Source organism: Furipterus horrens, unplaced genomic scaffold, assembly GCF_987537825.1.
Source record: "Furipterus horrens unplaced genomic scaffold, mFurHor1.1.pri manual_scaffold_5, whole genome shotgun sequence".
In the NCBI taxonomy this organism is placed as follows: domain Eukaryota; kingdom Metazoa; phylum Chordata; class Mammalia; order Chiroptera; family Furipteridae; genus Furipterus; species Furipterus horrens.
Genome location: NW_028327175.1, coordinates 8,717,503 through 8,725,060, shown reverse-complemented (window position 1 = coordinate 8,725,060; position 7,558 = coordinate 8,717,503). Strand labels below are relative to the sequence as shown.

At 37.4% G+C, this 7,558-nt stretch overlaps 1 long non-coding RNA gene across 1 annotated transcript; it reads left to right on the top strand.

The window, feature by feature from the left end:
- Nucleotides 1-1,272: 1,272 nt before the first annotated feature.
- On the top strand, nucleotides 1,273-5,631 carry LOC150008171 (uncharacterized). The gene is made up of 3 exons (XR_016511277.1): nucleotides 1,273-1,427; nucleotides 3,624-3,714; nucleotides 5,115-5,631. It is a non-coding gene; the product is annotated as an uncharacterized LOC150008171 (long non-coding RNA).
- The last annotated feature ends 1,927 nt before the right edge of the window (nucleotides 5,632-7,558 follow it).

Below are 7,558 nucleotides of genomic sequence, written 5' to 3'. Positions count from 1 at the left end.
CAAAGCCCACCATACACAGAGCACTAATGCCTATCACGCCCCCACTTCGCCCGTCATTACCACAGGAGACGAGCATTTTCTTTATCACCTGGAGAACTTGAATAAGAGTGGCTGGTGATTCAGAGACCGGGCTTGGTAGAGGGTGAGTGAGGACGAGACTCACAGCTCAACACAAGGAAACTAATAAAAGCCTGCTCTTATTAGAAATTTATAGAATAGTTGGATCGCCCCACCCCCCATCCCAAGTTCTCTTTCCTTCATAGGCACACAATACCGCAACCAGGAAGCTGCCCCCCAAATGAGAGACTAGAATGCTTCCTCCTTAGAAGAACCGAATCACCTGGGAGAAAAACTCCTACAACTAGTGATTGAGAAGCCCTCACGGAGTGACCAGCTCCCTCCACAAACTTCCTGAAGGGAAGTCGGCTAACCATGTTTGTAAGCACCGAGCTTCCATTCAGCCTTCAAAGCTCCACTCATAAATATGAAAGAACAATTCTGGATCACAGAAGGGTAAGGGAAACTATCCCCACAGACAGAGTGACCGAAGTAAGCAGGTGAAAATAGAGAAAGTGAAGAAAGTATATTTCCCCAGGAATCATACAGATGATAAAACCATTTATTAATTAATATCCTTGGGGAGATTTGAAAAGCTATTAAATCCATAAACAATAACAGATTTCTGTTTAAAAAAAGTAGAGTTCTAAGAAACTAAAAATATTATGTACTGTTTCTATCATAAAAGTGAGTAGTAGAGTTGGAAGATAAATTTTAGGAATGCTCCCAAAAGTAGAGCCATAGGCTGAGGAGATGGAAAATTTGAGTAAGAAAAGGAACATAAAGATCAATCTGTGGAGCCAAATACCTTACTAGTGGAAATTTCAGAAAGAAATACTAAAGGAAGAAAATTATAGGGTGCTGAAAAAAAATTATCATAATGGATGGATAGACATGTCCAGAAGAAAAAGACTAAACTGAATATCCATTACAATCATAGTGTATATTCAGAAATCAAGGATACAGAGATCCAAATTATCATCCCCTATTCATTTGATTCTTACACAATAAAGGTTGAACAAATTAAAGGGTCAAACTGATCTTGTCACTTTATGCTTAAGCCCTTCACTGATTCACCAATTTCCTCAGAATCAATTTTCAGCTCCTCAGCACAAGGCCATTCAAGGGCTGGCCTTAATTCACGTTACTTCTTCCTGTCCTGCGGTCTTCTGGGAACCATTTGTACTTGCCAGAACCCGATGCTAAAATTTCTCTTGTTGCCTCCTAGTATTTCCTTTACTTAAATGCTTATCTCTTCTTTTCTCGTCTGCCATGTTCCTTGGACTGGCTAACCTTTCTTACTCATCTTTGAGATGTTGGCTCAGATGATGTCTTTCTGGAGAGTTCTCCCCCACCCCTGCAGGACTCAGGTAAGTCACCTTTCATGGTGCTTCAATGGAGTTCTGTACTTCTGCCTAGTATAGCAATAGTCGCTCTTGTAATTCTTAAGTTTCTTTTGGTAACCACTTCCCTAACGAGAGCTCCTTGATCACAGACTATCTCTTCTTTAGTGCATGCCTCCAGCACCTACAATAGGGCCTGCACATTGGAGACATCACATATATATACACAAATGAAGAGATCAAGCGAAAGAGATAGGCAGGGTAATAGTCAATCAATAAACCAAAAATGAGAGAAGGTCAGTGGTTTAATGAATAACTTCATAAGGACATTTGAAAGTATTCTCTGTTCTTCTTGCCTTAAATTACCGAGTTTATCAATTCTAAGATATTTTTTTTTCACATTTTAGTATATCTGAAGTTAGAATAGGTCATACATTTAATGGCATGCATCTATTTTTATATTAGCCACATTTTCATTCTTTTTGGCAGTAAATAAAATAATGATGCGTCTTGCAATAGAAGGAGTCATGGAGTTAAATGAATTATGGTACATAAAGGCTAAGTTCCTTTGCCACATGCATATCAAGTTGGTGAAGGAATAGATGGAGTTGGAGTCCTGAGGTAACTTGAGAGCGTGAGGGACATAGACTGTCAAACTCTGAGCTATCATAGTCAGAGTTTCTTGGCACGGAGAGAAAAGAGGGAGCAGGGCCAGGAAGAATGGGAGCAATGTAAAAATGTTGTGGTTTTTTTCCCCCCCAAATAAACAAGATCGACTGCAGGTTGGTAAAGCCCCTCACCCACACACACTTACCCAGGTCTACAACCAAGTAAGTTGTAAAAGTTTGATTTTATTGTTTGGTAGTGTTAAAATAACATGTTTTAGCAAGGTTTCACAGGCTACCCTGCCAGAAAAGGGGGAGGGCATTATTGAAAAAAAAAAAAAAAAACACAGAGATTCTTGTTTCAGGATGTGTCACCAGTCAGTTAAGAAAACTTGGAAAGTGAAAATCCTCCATGTTCTTCTAGGCTGAGACGCCAAAACCAAAACCCAAGTTAGCCATTTTTGGGTAAAACCCCTGATTTTGCAAAACCCATTCCCAAACCAACTCTGGCTGGGTACAATCAAGTGAGGGAAACTATTTAGAAAGTATTTTTTTTTAGAAGAATAGCAGAATGTTAAGTCCAAAAGGGAAAAAAAAAAAAAAAACAAAATAAAAGAAAACTCTAACGTTGAACCCCTAGTGAAAACCAGTCAAGGGCAGGTTGCAATAATATTAGAGACTTGATTGTGCTAAAAAATATTAGCTTTGACAATTGGTGAGCAAATTAATAGCATATATTTCCAGATACACACCTCATCCATCAGTGACCTTCTGTAGCGTACTTTGTGGGATACATCAATTAGTCAACCTAACTCAAAATAGGATTTAATTGATATCCTGGCTGCATGTATTCCTCCTTTTCACTGTTGCTTTATTAAGGCTTCTAATAGTTTACATTTTCTCTGGGGTTTTTTTAGTTCTCAATGTACAGTCATGAGTAATTTTACAAAAGTCTCCCTTAAAGGGAAAACAAAGAAGTAACCATAAAAACATTTATTGTTATTATTATTTTTAGTAGTACCCTGTCACTGTATTTTTTTCCATTACCATTCATCCTCCCCATACCTTCTTTCCCCTCCCCCCACCCCTCCTCCCCAAATCACCACATGTTGTCCATGAGTCCTTTTTCTTCTTTTTTGCTGGGTCCCTCCACTGCCCCCCCCCCCCCCCCCGCCGCAAGCCTCCCCCATGCTCCCCAACAAACCATTTTAAACTGTGAATTCTAGAAAGGGCTACATAATAATGACTCTTCTTAATGCTGAATGAACTGTTGTTTGGCAATCAACTGCTCATCCCCAGGAACCAAGTGTACTATTTCCTGGTTAAAAAAAAAAAAAATCGGATTTCAGTGCACCAGAGGAAGACCATGACTGGGTCTAACAGATTGCCTAGCCATTAGTTTTTTATCACAAGCTGTGGTATTATTATTTCTAGGCCTTAATTATCATGAGAAGCTTTCTTGAAATCATAGAGGTAATGAAGAAATGTTTTCTTTTGCAATTAATGAAAGCAAGGGTATAAATTTGGACCCTCGCTTTTCTGAGCTTCTTCACTGCGCAAAGTTACTTTAATATCGAGCTTCATTTGTGTGATGAGAACGTCATCCTTGCAATTCCAGGTGACTGCTGAGTGCGTTTTTGTGCGGTGCGTCTGAGAGCCCTGCAGCTCTGTTACATTTCTAACGAGTCACCGTGGTTGCTTCTGCTCAGGTACAAAGGGTTTTGTACTATCCGTGCTCCACGCAAACAGCGTGTCTCTACAAACTGTGTCAGTGTTTCTGAAACAAAGATGGCCATTGTAGCCTCAAACAAGCCTATTTATTTGGGTAAAAGGAGTATTTTGTGAAGAAATGACAGGCTGACATATATTTATTAATGTCTCTTGTAGTGTGTGACAAAATCTGGCAGGGTGACTGTGAATGGAACAGTTTGTCACAATTTTATGGGACCTTTTCACTCACAGAATTCGTGCCTTTTTTCAAATTGCCTAAAGTATTTAAGTTTTCTGAAAGATTTCTTGGGCAAATTTCCTACAAAGTTTCTCCTATTATTTTCAAGGCTTTCAGCTCTTCCTTATAAATATGAAATGACTTTGTTTTTAACATTCTCTGCAGGAGAATAAGTCTCTTTGGAACATCCTGAAAATAAGACTTAAGTCTTCAAAAAAAGAAAAAAGTTGTGGAACTTATATTTATATTATGTATTTTCTTATAAAAGTGTTAATTAAATTATACAATGAGCATTATCTGCTCACAAATGGACTCGCAAGCATCAATGTCCATGAAAATGTGGCTATTTAGTGTTTTTCAGATCGCTGATTGCTGTTTCTTAATGTTTGTGCTATCCAGTTCTTTCATTTTGCCTTCTGTTTGGCCTCACTACTTCTCCCTTATCTGGTTACTACGTCTGTATTTTGATTTTTGAAATTTATCTCTAAGAAGTTGGGTTAACATTGCCACTCAGAGAAGACGTAGTATAAAGCCCCCAAACGTCTCCAAGTATGCTAGTAGCTGTAATGTAAATATATTTAAAATGTATGTCGATACATTTAATAATATATATTTATACATATTTTATATATGCATATTACTTTAAAATATTAAACACATAAGTAATTTCTCAGCGCTCAGATGGCTGACCAGAGACAAAATGGTAACGTTTTTCAGGAGGAAGAATTCGAGCACAGCCTCTGATTTTAACCTTCAGACTATCCTGCCTCAGAAAGGGCCGCTGTGGAGGGGTTTTCATTTGCAGGTGCCGGGTCTCTGGCTGAAGGTGTTGTCAAGCGCTGCAGATACACAGGGAAAGGAATCTGAAGGCCCCTTCCCCTCTGCAATGCCATGAAATAAAAACATCACTTGAGGGAAATGCAATTTTAACTTCATGCTCTTTCCAACCAAAAGGAAATCTTCTGAGTGTGAGAGAGAAACATTGTAAAATGAATTGAATGTCAACTGTGGCGATCCGGAGGACCAGTTTACACAGCGCGGTATTTGTCGTCCAAATGTTTGTGTGAGAAGGGACCAGGACTATAAATAGCAATTAATCATGCCTGCATCACTTAACTAGTAATCTTTTCTTATTAATTAATTTTTTTTTTTTTTTTTTAGTTTTTTTCTCTAAGCCCAGATGGCCATATCCTTCTGCTATGGGTTGAACTGTGTCTTTCCAAAGAGATATGGTGAAGTCCTATTCACCAATACCTTAGAATGTGGCCTTATTTGGAAACAGGGCTATTGTAGATGTAATTAGCTTTGATGAAGTCCCTCGGGAGCAGGATGGGCCCCTTCTCCAACCCAACTATGGAACGTCACATGAAGACAGAGGCAGACGCAGGGTAAGGTATCTACAAGCCAAAGGATGTCAGGAGAGCCAGCCGTCACTAGAAACTAGGGGACAGGTGTGAACGAGACTCCCCTTCAAAGCACTCGCAAGGAACGAACTCAGTCCACAAACTGATTTTTGACTTCTGGACTCCAGAACTGTGAGAGAATAAATTTTTGCTTTAAGCCACCCAGTTGGTGGCATTACTGCAGCCCTAGGAAACCGATACATCTTCAGTCTAGTTCCTTACCCTTATTTACATTCTTCCAGAAACTGTCTACACATATACACACATACATATCTCTTTTCTTTCCAGTACGTATTAGAAGTACATCATAAAACTGCTCTGCACTTGGCTTTATTATTTATCTTTTCATTAACATGATCGAACCTTTTCCTATATGAACACAAGAAGAGCTACTTTGTTCTGAATGGCTGTACACTAGATCATTGCATGGACTTAATAACATATTAAACCAGACCTCTACTGATGGTCATTCCAATCCTTTAAATAAAAATAATGCCACAGTGGACATTCTTAGAGAAATGTCTTTGTGAATACATTCAAATATGTGTAGATGATAAATTCCTGGAAGTGGAAATATCAAGTCCAAGACGATATGCATTTTAAAACCTGATTTTTTTTTTTTTTTTTGTCAAACTGTCTTTCAAAAAAAGTAGTTCTAGTTTACCTTATCTACATATAAGAGTACCTGTATCTCAGCATGCTCATTGACACTGTATGGGACCATAATTTTGATTTTTTAACTGTAAGTGAGATTCAGTACATTTTGGGGGGGGGGGCGGGGGGTTGCTTGTATTCATTTCCTTAAAAATTAGCCGGTTATTCTACTGGGTTGATCTTACTTGTGTGTAGGAGCTCTTTTTTAAAATTTATTTCTTAGTCTTATTAAATTGGTAGGAGTGGTATAGTGCTGGTTGCAATTATTAAATGTGAATATTTTTGTTTGAAAAGTGGTTTTTGTATGTAGAAAAGACTATTCTGAGGTTTACTTTTGCTTAAAAATTTAGTATTTAATTTATTAGATTTAAAAAGGCAAATCAGCCCTGGCCAGGTAGCTCCGTTGGTTAGAGTGTCATCCCGATGTGTCCGTTCTGTCAGGGTGGCGGGTTCGATCTTGCTCAGGACACATACAAGAAACAACCAATAATGGAGTAAATATGTGGAACAACAAATCGATGATTCTCTCTCTCTCTCTCTCTTTCTTTCTCTCTCCCTTCCTCTCTCTTTCTAAAAATCAGTAAAAAACCCCCAAAACTCTACTTCTCACTGGAGCCTTTAAATTTAGTTTATAGGTTCATTTGTATTATTTGTAAATCTAGATAATTTTAGTAACCATTTCAAAGGAATGTTGAATGTGTATAATTATATTAATGCATTTAGTTAACTAAATTCCTATATATATTTTTAAACTAATTTTGCAAATTTAATCTGCTCAACTTCCTTTTCAGTAAAAATCTTAAAAAATAAGCATATAAACATAGTCAAGTTTAATTCTTTCATGTTACAAAGCTTTTATGAATATTGTATACAAGTTTAAAATCACATCTATATCAACTATTTTATTATGCATTTAAAAAATTTAATCTCTCATTTTAATATGCTAACTTCCCTTAAACATTACTGATACTTTATAATTAACAAACATGAATATATCACTTAACAAAAAACATTAATAAAATTGTTTTGACCCTCTTAAACATTTTTCTTCTTAATTCTAAATTTTTCTAGGGTTGAAGAATGCTGAACTACTAGAGTATCTCATCTAATATCATTTTGGGAGTTGCCTTTGCAGCTTGCCTGAGGTTGCATAACAACCAGCAATTTAGATCAGGACATGCAGTGAATTTTGATAGAACATAGTGATTCTTACTTCAGAGTTTATAGCAGGGACTTCTTGACAGGCGGTATTGTTGTCTTCTTTCCTGGTGTACCAGAGGCTTACTGTCTGTTCAAAGGACATCTTATCATCCATGAAATTGATTACCTGAGAGCTTTAGCCCTTTTTTTGGAGTTTTCAGACAGAAGTTTTTTCCTGTCTGACACCACAAGTGGTAAAACTCAATGGGAACTTGCATTCTTTAAATACACTTCCAAACATTATTTTTTTAGATGTTACCATGATATCAACCGAAACTATATTTTCCTACAACTTTCCCTTATGACTCAGTCACAAGTTCAAAAGTTGTTCGATTGACAAGAACAATA